This window comes from Dermochelys coriacea, chromosome 8, assembly GCF_009764565.3.
Source record: "Dermochelys coriacea isolate rDerCor1 chromosome 8, rDerCor1.pri.v4, whole genome shotgun sequence".
Lineage (NCBI taxonomy): Eukaryota > Metazoa > Chordata > Testudines > Dermochelyidae > Dermochelys > Dermochelys coriacea.
The window spans coordinates 60,020,637-60,041,240 of record NC_050075.1 but is presented as its reverse complement, the minus strand read 5'-3'; the positions used below and the strand labels follow the sequence as shown (position 1 = coordinate 60,041,240).

At 37.3% G+C, this 20,604-nt stretch overlaps 1 long non-coding RNA gene across 2 annotated transcripts; it reads left to right on the top strand.

The window, feature by feature from the left end:
• The first annotated feature begins 463 nt into the window (after positions 1–463).
• Positions 464–9,491, top strand: LOC119860199. Of its 2 annotated transcripts, none has more exons than XR_005294458.2 (4): positions 464–988; positions 1,184–1,369; positions 1,490–1,566; positions 5,459–9,491. It is a non-coding gene; the product is annotated as an uncharacterized LOC119860199 (long non-coding RNA). The 2 variants fall into 2 exon arrangements; XR_005294457.2 differs by having other exon boundaries at positions 1,181–1,369.
• Positions 9,492–20,604: the final 11,113 nt, after the last annotated feature.

The window sequence follows — 20,604 nt, the reverse complement described above, 5'->3', positions numbered from 1 at the left end:
TGGAGAACACTTCAATCTCTCTGGTCACTCGATCACAGACCTAAGAGTGGCTATACTTCAACAAAAAAGCTTCAAAAACAGACTCCAATGAGAGACTGCTGAATTGGAATTAATTTACAAACTGGATACAATTAACTTAGGCTTGAATAGAGACTGGGAATGGATGAGTCATTATACAAAGTAAAACTATTTCCCCATGGTATTTCTCCCTCCCACCCCAACCCCCACTGTTCCTCTGATATTCTTGTTAACTGCTGGAATTAGCCTACCTTGCTTGTCACCATGAAAGGTTTTCCTCCTTTCCTCCCCCTGCTGCTGGTGATGGCTTATCTTAACTGATCACTCTCCTTACAGTGTGTATGATAAACCCATTGTTTCATGTTCTCTCTGTGTGTGTATATAAATCTCTCCTCTGTTTTTTCCACCAAATGCATCCGATGAAGTGAGCTGTAGCTCACGAAAGCTTATGCTCTAATAAATTTGTTAGTCTCTAAGGTGCCACAAGTACTCCTTTTCTTTTTGCAAATACAGACTAACACGGCTGCTACTCTGAAACCTGTTACATATCTCTATGTTTGCTTAAAAAGTTAATGAGTGCTCAGATCCCAATAAGATTTAAATAAAGAAATAAAAAATACACTACCTAACTGAAATATCAAGCTGTTACTAGCCATCCTATTATTCAAGTATATTATTTTGTAGCCGAAATCTTAGGGCTGCATTTGATAGTATTCATTGAAGTTAAAAAAAAAAGCTATACATATGGCAACAATTGCAGTCTCTTTGGAACCTGTATACATTAAGATGATGAGTACAATAATCTTGAGAGTGGTTGTGTTTAGGTTTCAGTCTTAGTAGCCTGTTTCTGAACTGAAGACTTCTAATTTCCCTTTCACTTTTTCTGTAATAACCATTTTATCTTGCTCACTTTCTCCCCTTTTTAATTATTTCAGATGAAGAACACACAATGGATTCCCAGCAATCCCAGGTAATTTGTAGTTAATAAAGGTTTTATACAGAAAAGAAGGGAAAGAGTATGATTCATATCATTTTTCCCATTACACAATACATCTCAAAAGGGGCAAATTAAGAATTAAAAAAGACAATACATAGGATGCTTACTTCAGTGAAATAATTCAGAGCAATGATGCAAATAACTTTCTGCTTTCCTAATTCCTAGCAGATATCTGATGATGAGGAGTCTCCACAGGAGAAGTTTAAATGTTCTTCACCATAAATATTGAGGCATGATCATAATCCCAACATAACCCATGTATGAGCTTCCTGGGATCAATGTGATGGGCTGCTTCGAACAAGGAGAATCGTGGGATTTCCCATTTTCTGCAGTTAGAATAATCACCTGAGCAATGTATATACATCAAAGATTCTCAGCCTTTTCAGTCTGAACCACTTTGAAACATATTATTTTATCTCCATCCTAGCATCCTTTAAACAGTTCTCAAAATATTTTCTTTTTTGGACCCCTAAGGAGAGCTTCATGGATCATGAGACAGAAGACTGGACAATGAGAGTCTGGGTGCTCTCGTGGAGTAGGTATAGAAGACGGTAAGTCCTCACTTCTAATCCAAGCTTTAACTCACTGTATGGCCTTTGGCAAATCTCAAAAATTTATTTAATTTTCCCACATGTAAAATGGTACTAATACATATTTCACATAAACTTTTAGCAACAAACACCAAACTTTTGATGTTTAAAAATATTTAACTTTTAAAAAGTGTTAAAACAAAATCCCAAGACACAAAACAACAGAATATTTCACAGCTCTCTGCACTTCTTGTTTTAGCAGAGACCAGAAGAGAAAATACCAAAATGGCACAACAGGCTAATTTCGCAATATTTCTGGTTTGGTCAATCCAGCAAGAATTTATTATTTACTTAGTAATATTGTTATGGTGCTGCTCATCTTAGTATTCAAGAACCTAGAATGGAAAACTCAACAGAATGCCCCAAATAATGAAATTAAATTACCCAACTGATTTCCACAGAAAGGTTTTGGTATCATCTGAACACATGGATGATTATCCAAACCAAATCACTTGAAGTCCTGAGGTTGCCCTGTTATGTATGTCTATTATGTCATTCCAATATAGAGTTGGGTGATGTGTTTCAGCTGAGGTGTTTTTTTTTTTTTTTTTTGCAAAAAAGAAAATGCAGATTCAGGTTGATCAAAACATTTGAGAGAATGTGTGTTCAATTTGCCAATTTATTTTGGTCTAAAAACCAAAATCTGGAAAAAAAATCCCCAAAGTGTTTGATTCAACAATTTCAGCAGGAGGACTTGTGATTTTTTTCTTTTATTCTAAAGAACTTCTCTTTTTGAATTTTACTTTTATTTTATTTTTAAAAAGTGGTTTAACTTTTAGACAAAACATTGCATTTCAGGTTAAATTAAGTGTTTTGTTTGACCTGAAATGAAATATTTTTCACTTGTTCAGTTCACTGAAAAATTTTCATTTCAAATTGACCTGAGACACTTTTTTATTGTTTGATTCAGCCAGTGAACCAAAAAAAAAAAAAAAACCCCACAAAAAACCCAAAACAGTTATTCAGCTCTAATATTCTTCTCTTTAAAAAATAATGTTTGTAGAAGCCACTGATTATGTATGTTACAGTGACAGGAGATTGCTTGCTTGCAGCAAAACATTCCTTCCTTCCCCCAGTCACCCTAGATTGACTCCCCAGTGATGGGAGGCACTAAGTACAGTAGTACTTGTGGCACCTTAGAGACTAACAAATTTATTTGAGCATAAGCTTTCATGAGCTACAGCTCACTTCATCGACTCACGAAAGCTTATGCTCAAATAAATTTGTTAGTCTGTAAGGTGCCACAAATACTCCTTTTCTTTTTGAGAATACAGACTAACATGGCTGCTACTCTGAAACTAAGTACAGTGTGCTCACACCTCAGCTTTTTTCCTCTCAAAGTCTGTTGTAACTTCAGTCACACTGTTTTCAGGTTGGCCAAGGGAGGGCAGTATATCATTAAAAATTAATGGTCCAGTTGTCTTCCATTATATCTCCAGGATAGCTCCATTCACATGTTTACAATTCTTCACACTCCATTTACGCCAACGTAGACATGTCTATGTGACTCACATCCAGACACATCACTACTTATTCCATTCCAGTAAGAAAATTAATCCCTTCATATCTAGTGGGTTACAAGAAAAAGTGAGTGGGGAAACAATCACTTTTCATAAAAATCTAGAGCAATTTCCTCATGTTCTCCACAAAGACCTTTATTACTTTAATACTTCAACAGTGGAACGATGTGGAGCTATCATGACTGGAGATGTCAAGACTAGACTTGACACCAATCTATAAAGATGGTGCAAGGATAATGAAATCATTTCTGTCATGATGCAGAAGGCCAGACTGGAATATCTACCCTGTAGCCCAAGAGAGCTGCCGTTGCAGCATCCAGCTCATCTTAAGGACTCATCTGTTTGTTAAAATAAATGGTCTACTCCAGAAAAAAAAATCCTCTCCAGTAGAATGGCTATGAATTCCTAAAACCTTCCAACACACATCTCAGTGAACAGTTGCGTATTCCTTCTTTCTTTTAAACTGATATTGTTATGGTATTGTACATCTGCCCCTGAGTTACACAGTACTGCGGGCCCTCTCCCTTTTATGTGCTCATCAATACATGTGGGTCTGAGTATGTTTAAAGTTTTCATAAACTATTTATATGTAACCATACAAAACATTTCTGGAAAATAATTTAAAATGGGTGGCTAATATTGGTTGAAAATAAAATGCAAGAAAAAATGAAAAGCACAGAGTGAAATCTTTGACAGAAGAACAATTAGGGTAAGGGAAAAGGCTTTTTTAAGGAAAAATAACACAGATTTTGAATGAAAACTAAGAGTAAGTGAAATAAATTAAACCAGAGTAAAAATCAAAATAAAATTAGGGGAAAAGTAAATAATTCATTATATTAAAACCAAATAAAATAAAACCAGAATAAAGTGAAAGTAAAAATTAGTTGTATTTTTTTTTGTTAAAGTTGTACTTATGAGGACAAATCAGAAGATCCTGTCAATCTGTATAATGTACTAATATGTAAACATATCTATACCAATGTATATTTCTAACGAGCACAAATTCCACACCTCAAAAAAAAAAAAAGAAAAAAAGTGTTCTAAGAGTGATGGTATAACATTTTGCACGTATTCTTAAATGTATAAATTTTACAGTAGCGTTTCAAACCTGAAAGACTTTCCTTCCTGTATTCTGTGTCATGCATTGCTTAAATTCCACACAGCACTGTGTACCATACATTGGTTGTAATTGTTCATTTTTTATTATAATTTTTTTCCAGGTGACACAATGTACACACAATGGGCATGATCTTCCATTGCCCTGACCCTTGTGTAGTTATTTACTCCAGGGCAAACTGAATATAATTAGAATGGTAATGTTTTACACCCATTTTGAACTGAAGTAAACTAGTACACAAGACAATGAAGAATCAGGCCCAGTGTTATGTTACATGACATCCTGCTAAAGCAAATAAAAATAATGAATCTGTAGTTAGCTAACGACTAGTAAAGTATAGACTGAAGCAGGACATCCTTGCAATTTGAAACAAGAACTATAAATAAGAAAAGCTTTTAAAAAAAACACAAGGGGTGAAAGACTCCCACTGATTTCACTACAGCAAGAATTTCACCCAAGAAATCTAAAGCTTCATGCTGTGCCACTGAAGTCTGTCACAAAATACCGATTGACTTCAATGGTGCAGGGATCAGGGCCTTAATGAGACAAATTCTCATTTTTGTAAGCATCCTGGAGGACTCTAGGAGATGTATAAACTCTGGGCAGTGACTGGCAGAGTAAATTAGCATCCCTTCTATGCAGGTAAGGAAGTTAACTTTTTACTATCCCAAGACATTACTTCCATTCTTGGGAGAGCGCAAATTCTTCCTAGGGAGAAAGTAGATTGATCTGAGAAGAGCCAAGGCCAATCAGGACCCAAATCTACCAACATTTTGGGGTCTCTCAACAAGGCTTTTTGTTTTGGTATTTGAAAAGTTTAAAATCTTAAACTTTTACATATAGAGACAGCAAAGTTTTGTCTTCCCTTGACTGAGGGTTCCTCAGCTGCTCACACAACCATTATTTTGATAGCAAAGTTCTCACATGACGCTATAGTATAATGGCATCAGATCTGCAACATGTTAACAACAAATACCAGCTTCTTTCAATTTTTGTTTAAAATGATGAAGCAGCATATACCAAAGGCGCAAGAAATACAAATTGAATGTTACTCCAGATCTGCTCAGTGAGATTCAGATAACAGTTTGGTTGCCCTTTTCAATCTAATTGGGAAGATTGAAAAGGTAATAGGTAATCTTTAAGACAGTTACCAGAATATAGCAGGTTACTTTTTACTATAATTATATAATAATTCTGAACTTAATTTTAATCACAGGTGTGTCATGCTGATTATGAACAAACTTTTGGATCTTGTAAAAATATTGTACATCATTTCAAAGAAGAAAAAACAATTTCTAAACTACTGATCTACATTCTTGTAGTGCAGTCAACTGTTCCCTTCAACTCCAAGCTCTAATTCTGCCATTTGCTGCCGAAGGACACTAGCCTGAAGTAGACATGGAAATATGAACTTTGGCTACAGCTAGATGGACTGGGCCCTGAGCAAGGAGCAGAAACAAGGGCTGGGATTCTCTAGGCTGCATAGGGAATTTCAGTGGGAAATGGGCATTTAGATTTGAAAGGCACCTTTGAAAGTTTCAGTCTAATCTCCTCCGATGCTACTTCTGGAGCCAAGTCCTTCCATTTTCCTCCAAGAGGGCTCATTTTACCTCATGCACCTTCGTGCTTTTCTTCTTTCTCTTCTCTATTCCCCACCTTTGTTTCTGCCCTCACTGACTATTTGATTTCCCTCATTTGCTCCCCCATCTCTGTACATTTCTCACTTTTTCCTTTCATGAACACGCCTCATCTCTGCTCCTGACCTGGTGTGTATGGACTGCTCATAGAGCTCTCTGTGCTAGTGGTGGCACTGCAATATGAATTCATTACACAGAGTCTCCAGCATTAACCCAAGCCCTGGCTGCCCTCAGGAGAAAAGCACAGCCCTGAGCTACTTACTGAAAGGAGAGACTTTACCTCTTGTTCATAGCAACGCAGCACAGACCCTGAGCCTGGAAGAACTACCTATGCTGTCTCGCAGGCAGCCCTGTTTTGGACAGGTGATAAATGCAAAGTTTTGCTCTCTTGGAATCGCATAATATTGTCAAAATGAACCTTCGGCTGCTGAATGAGATCCTGCATCATAACATTATCTTGAACATGTTTTTAAGGGAGAATAGATAAGATAAAGAATATTGACAGAGAGGGAATAGAAAGGAGAAGAGAAGCAAAGTATATTGTTGTGAGAAGTAAACTGCTATTTTTAAATGCTCTCTCCCTGGACTAAATCTCTCTGGCATGCATGTATGAAGCTCCCAATGAAGTCAATGAAAGCACTATAATGTATCATAAGACTAAATTTGGCCAGAACATGCAAAAGAAAATAAAGAGTAGATGGATTTGCTTTAAGACCCCAAAGAAAGCACCATTCCCCCATGCTCCAAATGAGGTGGCACAAGGAAAAAAGGAAAAAAAAGAGAGAATGAGAAAAAAATGAAATTATCATTTTATGTAAAGAAATCAATACAAATGTCAAGATCTGATTGAATACGGGAGTAACTGTTCATTACATACAAATTTGGATTTTAAAATGAATGTTCATATTCCTGTTTTTTGGATCACTGTTTGGAAATATATTAGTGAGCCAGATTAATCAGGGATATTTGCAAATAATGAATTTTAAAATAAGTTTTAATTTTATAAGAGAATACTCTTCAGAAGTATTAGTTTAGGTTATAAGCTCTTTGGGGCCAGAACCACCTTTTTAGTCTGTGTTTTTACAGCACCTAGCACAATGGGCACCTGGTCCATGACATTCTCCTACAGAGTACTGCTTCGCACATGTTTATGAATTCAAAATCCACCAGTTTCCACTTTAGAACCCCAATTCTGAAAGTCACATTCACCTCCAGGGACAAAAATGTAACAAATGACCAATGTTTCCAATCAAAATATTGCAAATTTTGAATGAACAGTAACAAATATTTACTGTAAACTTATCAAAACCAAGGTGCAGGTAAAAAAAATAATGTTTGCACCATCCACTAAAGCAATTGGCATTCACCACTGGCAGACATGATACCAAACTAGATGAACCACTGATCATGCTGATATGACAATATATTTATAAATTACTGCTTGATCCACTGAAAAGTGACACTTGACTAGTCTCATCTACACGTTTAATTTTATAGTTCTGACAATTTTACTTAAGAATTAACTTCAACATCTAATGATTATGTCCACTCTTTTCCTCAGTTCCATATTAGATCACACTGATCAGAATTGTTTCCTTCAGTTGTAATACTACAATTCAATGAAGTTCCCATGAACATAATAAGTACTAACTTTCCCAAGAAGTTGCAAGACTGAGGTTAAGATAAGTTCTATAGAGGGTGAACACCTCGAAGTTCATTCCATTTGTCAAAATATAGAGAGAGTACTCATCCTGGCTACAACATTAGCTTCCTGGTGCTATCGCTCACCGGAGCTAAGAACAGGAAGAAATAGAGCAAATGTGAAAAAGAATACAAGAGTTACTCCGAAAAGAGTCTCAGTTAAGCCACTGTGACTCTTTAATCCACATGAAAGATTAGGTTGCTGCAATGCTGGAATACAAAACATAATATGCAGTGTGTCTTTTCATGGGGTCCAAAGGGAAAGAATATTAAAACTCCACAGGTAGCAAAGATAGGTGAGACATATGGAGTCCCAGAGCTTTGAAATAAATCTTTTCAGAGGTTGAATTATTACTTTTGGAAGGACTAAATCAGAGGTATTATCCAAGTCAATAACGGAAGACATACAAGACTAAGGTTTTGCCAAGCTGACGAGTTGAGAGACCGACTTATTTTTCAGCTTTATTACTGTTATCTTGCATGGAGTACAGAGCCCATAGTCAGTCAGTAATTAACCTCAGGGTACTGGCAGGCTTAGAGTAGAGAGTGAAGTCTGCCCTGTGCCACCTTTAAGCCTTCAGATACAATCGTCAAATTCCAGACGCGTTAACTCTTAAAAGTAACTTAACTTCAACCATCTGGATTCTAAGTCAGGTACACAGAAACATATGGGAAAATCTATGTGAATTTCACCCTCATTCATTACATTGGGAAGAGTCTGTTTTACATCTTGAGAAAGATTTAGATTGAAAAGAAAATATAGGGATTGATGCATACCCCCTTGGAAACTGTGGAAAATTTCCACAGGGCTCTTATATGGAGGCATAAATTGGCCTGAGGAGAGGTCACTTTCTATTTTGTTTTCATTTGTTATATTTTATTAGTTAAAACTCCTCTTTAAATTTGCAATGCGCAAGTTGATGTTGTTAAATTGTATCAGATACTTAGGACTACATCTTCAGCTAATATAAATCAGAATATCTCCACTGAAGTCGATGGAGCTATGTTGATTTTATACCAGCTGATGATCTTTTCCTTAGGATGAGTTTTTCCTCTACTTTTTTAGCATTTTAACAACATAAATCATAAGGGATTCTAGTAATCTGTATTTCCATTGAAATATCCATGTATTTATAATATAAACACACTATTATGATATATGTTTAACACAGGTTTTTTAATCATAATACAGACCTGGATTGCTAATTATGGTAGGAAAACCTGTGAATGACAACTCTGGAAAAGGAAGTAAATCTCTAAGTAAATAGAGAAGCATTTGCTTTTCACAGATCTCTGAAGACCGGTCTTCACTGGAAAATTTAACCATTTTTTAAACAACTGAGTTGAGTGATACAATACTGACCTCAACAGCCAGCATAAACGAGGAGAAGTCACATTCAGCATTATGTCAGTTCTCCATGGGTAAACACCGGGTTTACACATGACTGGCTGACATGATACTGTACACAGGTCCTTATCTATATGGCCAGTCAGCTCTGTGTTAGCCAACTTCACCATTAAAGTTTAAACCACAATAAAATTTCCTAGTGAAGGTAAGGCAAGCAAGTAAAACCAGTGATAGTTCAAGAAAAAAGGTAAATGAGTTATAAATTAAAATGTTCTAATGTAAGAATGTATGGAATTGTTAGCCATATTGTTTAAGTATAAATATTTATTATATATTGATAGGTATTTAGTTTTGCCTTGGAGTGAAAGATGAATAGCGTATGCCTGGAAGATGGAAGAAGTTTACTGTGGCTTCACTGTTTGAAGTTGTTCCCATTTGTTAGATTGAGAATACAATACATATTGTATACACAGCACATTCTTACAGGAATAGTGTTAGCATCATAACTGCAGTCTAATAAAAAGGGGAGAAGAGTACAACATTAAACTTAATGACTATTTGTATTGCCAAGTTTCTGTTTGTTACCTGAACTAAATATTGTAGAACATTTTACTATAAAGGGAATTTGATTGATAATTTGCAGGCATATTCTTCAATCCTGACACTTCCCTCCCACAAGGCAAAAATATCTTGAAATTTCCTTTACTTTTATCTTCCTGGTATTTATTTTAAGAAGCAACTTTTCCATTCCATACAGCATTAACACTCGCATACACAATAGGGGCATGCCTAAATACATTCATAAGTAAAAAGGCCACACATGCTAATCAATAAGGTTAAAATTTTCAAAAGTGGCCTTAGATTTTGGCTGTCTATCTTGAATCCTGTTGGGGCTAGTTTTCAAGACGTTTGAGAATCAACAGATTGAATTGGTAGTCAACAAGTTTGATAATCAGGCCCCTTTAAAGGGTTTCATTTTGGGGACCCAAAATGCATGCCACTTTTGCAAAATTTGACCAAAAATTGTTGATCCATCTACCACTTGTTCAGCTATTATTGCCATACAACAGTTTAAATGTGTCAATTTGGCAGAATATGAAAAGCAATTTACCAAAATTCCAAACATTAAAAAAACCCATCAACATCTCTGTTTCAAGACTATCCTTCCTACAGTTACATACCTGCAACTTCAACTACACGATGAATTTAAGTTATGTTCTTAAAATTATATGCTTGGTTATACAAAGGTTCTCTTTTCAGAGAGGGGAAGGGAAAATGGTAAAAAAATAAGCAACCTTAAAGATGAAGCTTGGAACATTACAACATTTGCCTTTGAAGTTTCAGTCTTGCTCTGTGGTTACTGTGTAAATGAAGATAAACTCAGTTTAGGAAAGAAAAGAAATGAATTGAGCCATTTAATCTTCTTATACTGATAATTGCAAGCTGTGATAATTCTTTACACTTTGTGCTTTTAGTACTTTCACATGACAAGGCTTAGGCAGCCCTTCGTATTGAGTTTAAATAAGTTGTTATATTTAGCACTTGCTTTTTGACTCACACTGCTTTTTGAATTTTACTTCCCATACAATTCTTGTGTTTTTATCATACATCATCATGCAGGTATTTTTCTTCAGTAGAAAATTTAACTTCAGGGTCTCCGTAGAGAGCGATCTGAAATTGTCTTTTATTTAACTCACTTCCTAAACTTACTGCCTATGTTTTGTCATAGTCACAATAAATTTTTATCCCCAATTGAAGAGTAAAGGTTGTTGCAACTGAAGATTTCCTACCCAATGTTTATCCAAACACTAATCTAAAGCCTACTGAAGACAATGGAAAGACTTCTAAGTGGGCTTTATATCAGGCCTCTAATGAGAGGATCAAAAAGTGATGTTACCAATTTGTAAGTAGACAAAAGATTTTTTTAAATTTTAATTTAAAAACTTTGCTTTCCGAGAAATAATTGTAGATCTCAACTTTAAATGAAGTAGCTGACAAACGTAGAATCGTTGGCAGAATCGGAACTCGGATGCAGGTCATATTCTAAATGCTTAGTCTGAAGTTTGCATATACTATACAGTGACTAACTGCACTTCAGATTGTGAGGAATCCCCCTTTGCATCAAGTGGCAAATAATTTATAGCAATATAAAGATACTGTATTTTAAAGTCATAAGCACAAGATACAATTTTGGTACAAAGTACAAAGCACAAAGGATTAAAAATTGCTCAAATCTGATAGCAGATTTTATAGTATCCACCACTAGGATAGATTTTTAATAAAGAAATCAGAAGTCTTGAATTCACTAAACTCTCAAATTGAAGAACTCTGGTAGAAAAAAAAAAGAAGAGATAAAAGTAGCAGTGTTATAGATTCACTATCCTGGAGGCACATCCTCCTCGCAAGACCAGCATTACAGTGACTCCACCTCATCTACTTTTTACAGCTCCGGTGGTCTAGTCCACCGGACTAGTATAAAGTTAGTATAAATGAGAAGGGGCTTCTGAGAGTGTATACTGTTTGAGGGCCCCAACTTTGGAATTTTCTTCCCCACTTTGCTTCAAGTATAGCCTGACAATGGTGACCATCAGGACATGTTGCAAAGCTTGTTTTTTTCCCAGGCATTTGAAAATGGGGCAGGGAAGGATGTGTAAGCGTGGAGGATTGTTGAGACATAATTAAGTTTTTAAGTTTCTTGGCTTATTGCATAGCCATTCCATACAATTTCCCATTGACTTTAATGGGAGTTAGAAAAAGCAACAGGATTGGTCCTGGTGTATGTCTGAGTCTGAATATGTATCATAGTAAAATCACATCCATAGCACTATACAAACATTAAGTGTCACATTTTCCCTACCAGGAATGGTGTATAATCTAGCAGTCAGATCCTTCCCTTTGCTTCATTGAGGAGAAGAGCCAGAAGATTTGGAATGTGGTAAAGATTTGGAATGTGGGAACTGACACAGAAACAGTTCTCTGGTGTGCTCTACCACCTTAAAAACCCTTACAGAAGCCCCTCTGCTGGAGCTCATTCGCATCAAGCCTCTGGTTTCTGTGGGGTTGCATAGGGGAGTGGCCAGACTCTGTAGCATGAATTGTTGCAAATTATACCTGATAGGTCACGCTCAGTTCGAGTCTAAGATGAGGAACACGAAAAAAGTCCACAACTGCAGAGTTCCCAAAGATATTAAGTTTATTAGGCTCAAGAGTGGTGCCCCCCTGCTAGTCAGAAGAGGACCTCAAATGCAGGTTATACAAAGACTATATGCCTTTTAGCAAAGCATGTTGCCCTCGTGCATCAGAAACCTTAGCCAATAGACAACCCTTTCCTTATCTACCACCTATCCCTGCTAGATACATTCCCAGTGCTAAACTATTACTTCAACTACACAACATGGTCCTAAAAGCAATGAATCAGTAACCTTTCTTATCAGGATGGGAGGCCCACATCACAAGGCCAGGAGGCAGGGAGTTAGGAACAGACACAGAACAGAAATCAGGAGTTGAGACAGGCTGGAAAATAGGGGGAGGGTTTTCACCGAAATGCAGTGTCTAAGGAACACTCCTCTTGGCGCATGATGTGCTTGCTTTTAGACAATGGTGGGCTCCAAACCAAAATGGAGTCACATATACTAACTAACTTCTACTAACCCCAAAGATTTGTAACTGGAAATGCAGTCACAAATAATGCTGCTGCAGACAGTATTAACTTCCACCAAGTGCTACTATGTAGCTGTAGGGGAAGACCGTCAATTTCTTTGTGGAAAGCACTGTGCTGCCAAAGGGAAGAGATGCCAGCAGGGCTCTTTGTAGAGAGGCTAGAACTGGTTGACAAATTGGAACACTTTTTGCAAAAATAAATAAATCACAATAAATGTTTCTTGGAAGATTCCCTGGTCACTCCAACAGTAACTCAGGAAAATGTTAAACAACAGCTACTAAAGTCTAGACATATAATTTGTATCCAAGAGCTTTAAAAGAGCTAGCCAAGAAGATCTCTGGATCATTAAATGTTGATCATCAAGACTCTTAACACCAGGGAAGTTCCAGAGGACTGTCTGCCTGACATTGATCCCAAGAAAAAAAATGGAATGGCTGATACAGGACTCAATAAAGAATTAAAGAGGGTAGTATCATTAATACCAATCAACACACATTTATAAAAAAATAAATCTTGTCAAGCTAATCAGTTGTCTTTTTGATGATATTACAAATTTGGTTGATAAAGGAAATAGCGTTGGTATAATTTACTTAGATTTCTACAAGGCATTTGACTTGGTACTGCACAATATCTTGATTATTAAACTTCAATGATATAAAATCAACATGGCACACATTAAATGGATTAAAAACTGGTTAAGTGAAAGGTCTCAAAATGTAATTATAAACGGGCAATGATTGAGTGACTGTTTCTAGTGTGATCCCACAGGGCTCTGTTCTTGGTCCCATGGTATTTACCATTTTTATCAAGAACTTGAAAAAAAAAAGAATTAATTAATAATGAGGAGGACTGGTCAGAGATAAAGTGATTTAAACTGCTTGGTAAGCTGTGCACAGGCAAACGATATGCATTTCAACACAGCCAAATTTAAGTTCATATATCTAGGATCAAAGAATGCAAGCCAAACTTACAGGATGGAGAGGGGGCTCTATCCTGGGAAGTAATACCTCAGATAAAGACTTGGGTTTCATGGTGGATAATCAGCTGAACATGAACACCCATTGCAATGGTGTGGTCAAAAGGGTTAATGAGATCCTTAGATATATAAACAGGGGAATACTGCCTATAAGTATTCCTCTGTATATGGCATTGGTGCTACTGAGATACTATGTCCAGTTCTGGTATCCTCATTTCAGGAAGGGTTTTGAAAACAATTTGAGAGAGTTCAGGGATGAGCCATCAGAATGATTAAAGGATTGGGAAACCTGCTTTATAGTGAAAGCATTGTTAAGGAGCTATGACAATCAGGGTCCAAACACACTCTAGGGAGAACTGGAGTTTTAACCCCTCAAAATGAGCAATTAAACCAACTAATAGCATATTGTAATGATTGTGCTAGAAAAGTATATTAAGTAAGGTCTTTTATGAAAGCTTGTAATATTCTGAACTTGATGGTCATTATGAGATATGTATACAGACTGGGATTATGACTTTATGTATTGGTACATATAGAAAACTGTGATCATAATCTGTACTATAACTCCAACTATGCCTCACAGACATGCAGTGAGCATTTTAAAAAAAAGAGAGAATCCTTAAAAGCCAGGAGTTAAAACTAGATTCAAGTAATGATCCATTGTCCAGCCCAGGAAAAGAAAATGATGGACAATTAGAGGGAAAAGGGAAAGACATCCCAGCTATCAAGTCAAGAGAAAATCTCCCTATCCTGTATAAATATAAGTCGCCACCAACTGACAGTCGCCTCCCATTGACTGAGGGAGGGAAAAAGCCTGTTAAAAACAGACTTAGGACTGAGGGTTTTTATCTAGACCTTGAGAGAAAGTCTTGTGGCAGGAGGCTGTCTGTGTTTGATAAGCAGAGTGTGCACGGCAAAGTAAGCTTGCATCAGCGGGGCTGGTTTCATGCCTTTGGGGGTGACTAAACAGAGAGGAACAGTTGAGAAACAGGTACTGAAGAACTCGAGGAGGGTGGATTTGAAGAGACTCGGCATTGTAAGGGCTGTTGGTGTCACCTTGCAAGGGGTAATTAGCTGGTCAGAGCCAGAGTGGGACCTTGTGTTTGCAAGCAAAGTACTGGTGTCAGAGAAGTGAACCACAACTGCATATCATAAAGATCCTCAAGGTTACAATGCAGATAGTGTCGGAACCTCTTACCAGTCTGGGTGATCCCCAAAATGTCAAAGGAGCTCAATCTATATATCTAGATAAGAAAAGATTAAGGGGTGACTTGATACAGTCTATATATACAGTACCTACATGGGGGATAGATATTTGATGATAATATGATAATCTTTAGCTGACAAAGAAACAAGAACTAATGGCTGAAAGCTGAAGCTAGTCTAAACATATGTCTAAAAGTATGGAGGAAATTTTTTAACAGTGAGGGTTGAGGGTAACTAATCACTAGAACTACCTAACAAGAGTTATGGTGGATTCTCCGTCATTGAAAATTTTTTAATTAAGATTGAATATTTTTCTAAAAGATATGCTCTAGTTCAAGCACAACTACTGAATCTGAAACAGGAAACTAATATAGGGAAATCCAGTGGCCTGTGTTAGGCAGGAGGTTAATTTAGAAGATTACAATGTCCCCTTCTGACTTTGAATGCTTTTGATTTTACATTACTGTAATGAAAAACCAAACACTATAAATACAATATCAGAAAATAATTCAAAAGTGAAAATGGGTAATCTTCTAAATACAGAACAGAGGGTTTTAGAAAATAAGAACCAAAAAAAAAATCTACCAGATTATTCTAAAAGAATAGTGAGAATGTATATTTTCTCTTTACACTGAGGGACAATTAAATGTCATATTACTGGTAAAACAAGGACTATGTGCTTCTTAATCAGAAAAAGGCTTGGCTGATTCTCTATAATTCTTCATTAAAATGTTCCTAGAAAGCCATTATCATTACAGTATGCGCTGGATTACACACACTTCTCTACAAAGCTCTTAAATGAGTTACCCGGGAATTCACACAACTTGTTACATGGCTTTCATGCAATTACTATAAATCTGATGTTTTATGGATTTATCCATAACACCCTCTCTCCTTGTGCTCTAACCTGACAGTCAAGATCAGCTGAGGCACTGGAGAACCCCTCCAGAGATTTGCACATTTTGGCACTGATGCGAGAGCATTTTCAGGGAAAACCCGTAACCAGGAACTCTCTTCTTATGCGGATGTGATAGCACCACAGTTAGGTGACTTTCAAGGCATGCTGCAAGCCCTATGTAATTGTACAGGCTATTCTCTGAGGAAGTATTCAGGAGACAGAGACTGTGTGTACAGCTGTCCGTCGAAGGAGGGTATTGGGATTCTATTGACACCTACATTTTCAAAAGGTGATTGTATGTGCCTCAGTCTATGGGTTGCCCAAATGTGGGATATATTAACGTTGAGCACCTGCCTGCTGAAAATAAAACCTCTTTTAGGCAAAGTTGGGTATCCAAAAACATAGGCCTGAGCTTTTTAACTAACATTGGATCAGTTTGTTAACAGTTCATTTCTTATTTAGAGTGCTTAATTTTTGCACATTTAAGAGAAATTTGATGCACACATTCAGTACATCTAAAGAAGCTACATACATTTATAAGTGCTGATTATATTTGATTTGCAATATGTTCCACATTGATTTAGAATTCTTTAAAAAATAATTCCTCCTAAAATTAATTCTGCCTTAACACCACAAATGTGGTATGGGGGTGGGAGCTGAGAGTTGGCTGAGTAACAAAAGATTACCATCTTGGCTGTTCACCATGAATGACTAAACCCAAATGGAAACACGTTACACAAGATTTGTGCTAGAAAATAACTAGACTAAGTGGCAAATCATGATAGATGAATGTATTTATTTATCAAAAAGAAGAAAACCTCACAAATATTTTCTATCCATCAAGTTATGTACATATTCCATCTGCTGTAAGCTATGTAGCCATATGATTTTTAGTGCTGTTATCCTTCTCCTCTCCATTAGATACTGCATCCTTCATTCCTAACAAGTAGTACTTATACAAGTGAGGAGTGCCATGGAAGGTCTGGGTAAGTATTTCTCAAATTCAGAGAGGGATTCAGAATCTGACCCATCAAAATCAATGGCAAAACTACAAGGATCTTCAACAGGAGCAGGATTGTCATAGTGGGCATGCACCATATTGTACCTGCAAACATCTTACTAACAGTATTTTAGTAATTTAGTTACTGATCCTGCCATTTTCTGCATGCAGCAGACACGTGTGGGAAGCCATTTGCAGGATTGTGACCTGATATGGTGTCTTTGCATTGATTCCCGATCTGCCCCTTGTGATCGGATTGTCACCCTCAGTTTTCCTCATGGGATTTATACTCAATGCTCCATTTGGGGCGGGGGATGGTACTTGCTCCCTGTGCAACAGACCACAGATCAGCCCACAAAACTTGCAGTTCCTGGGGAGCAGCAGGAGACTGCACCATCTGCAGAGGTGCCCCGTGCCTCTGCACCAACTCTTTACGCCTACCCCATGAGCCCTGGCCATCCAGCAGACCCATCTGATCTCCACTATATGGAAAATGAATACAGGGTGAGGCTGTATTAATTTTTCATGGGGAAATATGCTGGGCATTGGGAGGGAAACAATATGCATCCTCTTGGCCCAACTTGCGGATCCCTGTTTCCACAGAAACCCCTTGGTAAGGAAAGGGCAGAGGTGGGGGAACATATGCTGCCACATTAGCATTATGTTCCATCCATCCCTTTCTACACAGGAAGGATATGAACTGTCTACAGATTGGAGAGACATGATCAGGAGCTTTTTAAATGTACAGATAGCATGAGGGATGGAAAAATCTACCCAATGTCATATAGAACTGGATATATAGCCAAATCCTCAGGTACTGTGAATTGTCATATCTTCACTTAAATCAACAGAGCCATGATCATTTACAACAGCTGAGGATCTGGCTCAATATTTTCTAGTTGTTAGAATTAAATATTTGCATTTGATGTAGACTGCAAAGTAGATTATCCTGCAGGTTTACTGTAAATAGTACAGTATTCTTTTTGTCCAGTGAGAAGAGGTTCAGTTATATACCCAAGGTTAACAACTAGGTGATCTATAATAATATTTTCTTGTTTAACACAGAGGCTCAGAAACAGTAAACAGGCATAAAAACAATATAGTGGCTGGGCAAAACAGCAGCAACCTGACTGAGAAATATTGTTTACAGACTTGATTATTTAATGTGATTTGAGAATCATTTTAAGACCATCAACAGTTTGTCTCTATTGCAGATAAATCACCATGAATGCACTAGCATTTTATGAAGAAATATTTTATATATATATATATATATATATATATATATGAATAGAATTTTGGTATCTTGCTGATTCCTTATCCACTTCAACCATTTGCTTCATTATCATTACTTCAATTAACTTAGTGCTCAGAGAAAACTGAAGAGCTGTATTATCAGGAAGCAGTTAAGATTAATTTTCAGGCAAATGAAGTACTAAGTGGGGTTCTTAAGTAAGTAAAAATACAGTCTGTCTACAGCACTAAAACGACATTCACAGGAAAACACTTAGGTACCAAAGGTAGAAAAGGAGGTGTTTTGATCATTTTAGCCATAACTGCCTCTTTATTCATATTAAAAGGGATTTGAACATTTTATAGTGGAAATCTTCATCCACCATTAAAATACAGTAGAATGAGAAGGCTGAAGGAGAAAATATCCTATTCTCAGAAAAAGCTATTTTCAAATGGGATGCTATACTTTTTGTGGAAATGGAAAAAATATTGGATTGTCAAATTGCTGGTCTGTGTCTAAAAAATGTAAAACATTGATCCAAATACTGGTAGTGAATGATGATGATTTTCTTTTCTTCAAGATACTCATTCAAAGTTTCACAAAGCTGTGAAATAAACCATCTGAGAAATGAAAGCAGCATGAAGACTGTCTTGACACCATCTTCCTTACTAGTGCTAGAAAATCAGAGTGCACTGTAGCGGCACCGAACACTCAAAAATATATAATATTGCGCACTTATATAATGCCTTTCATGTGAAGAGCTCAAAGCATTCTAGAAACAGCTGTCATCAAACACCTGAATGGTGAAATTCCCATTTGAGCTGGTTGTGTGATGACTGCCATCTTGGCTGACACAAACCAGGGACCTCCAGAGCTAAAAACATAAGCTGCTACACCTTGAACTAAAGAGCCAAGGCTCCTTAGTGGGGGCTGTAACAACTCATCCCCTCTATTGATGGGTATAGAGAGGGACCCATATCACCCAGATACAAGTAGCTTACAGTTGCACAGTGCATAAAGTAGCTGCTCAACTATTACTTTCTTGTTGAGCCTGTGGAGTGATATTGAAGGAGTCATGTCACACAGGCAATGGCTCCATAATCTTCCCAGGGGTACTCCAGACAGGATCACATGGCTAAAGAGTTCTTCTGGCTGTCATCTCCAAAACCGAGCTTGGATGAGGCCACCAGATGATGAAGGAAGAAGTACAGAGAGCACCCACACAACCCCTATTATCCACCTAACGTAACATTACCACCCAGTTTAGACCAAAGTGTTGTCACAACTGGGGACAGAGGCAAGACCTAGAATCAGGATTCACTTAGGACTGCTCAGGAGGGCAGAAAGCTCTTTCCATGAGCAGACTTGTGGCTCCTGCCTTTTGAAAAAGTATGGAACCCTTTCATGCTCTTGCATTCCCCCCCAACCCAACACATGTGCACACTCCTTGCTCAGTGGGTGGATTATTCTTATATTCAGTAAACCAACATCTTATGCAACATATGGAGCTACTGCACCCCTTTTTACCTCATTGATTTGATACAGGATTTTACCCTAAGTAACTTGGCCAAGGTCACAAAGGAAATTGACAGCAGAACCCAAAATAAAATCTTCATTCCTAGTCTTCAGAGTAGCAGCCGTGTTAGTTTGTATCCGCAAAAAGAAAAGGAGTACTTGTGGTACCTTGGAGACTAACAAATTTATTTGAGTGTAAACTTTCGTGAGCTACAGCTCACTTCTGTAGCTCACAAAAGCTTATGCCACACGTATTCCATTCCTAGTCTTGTGTTCTACTAATTATAAAACACTCCCTCTATAACACTTGCAATCTTTTAATTCCAAACTCAAGCACTTATTAACCATGTCATGTAATAATCCATTGCCCTGCACACGCAAACGCAAATGCAAACACACACACACACACACACACACACAGGCCTTAGTATTTTACCTGATGCCCTTAGTAAATGAACTCAAACTTTCTCAGCTACTCTTGCAGCTCTTTAAATTGGGAGAGATTTAAATGGTGCGTAGTTGCTGCTTCATATAGCTGTTCCGAGCATGTTCTATTTCCCTTCCATCAAGTTCTCACTTCCACATATTCTTCTTAAAACTATTTAAACCTGACTTTGGTTATTTCTTTTTTGCTTCTTTCCACCTTCCTCCTTGTTTGATTTGTGACTACATGAGAGCACATTGCCAGTACCATTGTTATACCCTAGCATGCCTGTAATATACCATATATCCACAATAGTGCTTCCAACAGAAGCATTCACATTGTTGTTGTGACTGCCGTTTCTCTGAGCAAGGCTAATAGATTTACCATTTGCCACGGTGTCACTTTGCATCACTGAAGTGCCAGCATAGACACATCAGCTGCATCCATTCATCTGGTCCTTCCAACACTTTCTCACACTGCACCATTTACCTCTTCAGTGACCTCTGCCTGAGTTTCTGTACTCTAATGCCCTGGGGTCAAATCAACCAAGTGTCTTACCCAGGGAAAAAATGGGCAGCATACGTCTCAGGCCTCATTTTATGCACATTTTCACCAGCATCCACTTCTGTCGATCCACTTTATTGTGTGGCAGTAAAATCTTTGCAACCTGATTTAAAAATCAAAGTCCTATCTCCTTCTCAGAAGCCAGCCTAAAATACTCCTGGCAGAGTACAAAGAATTTGTGCAGATCTGGGGTGAAGA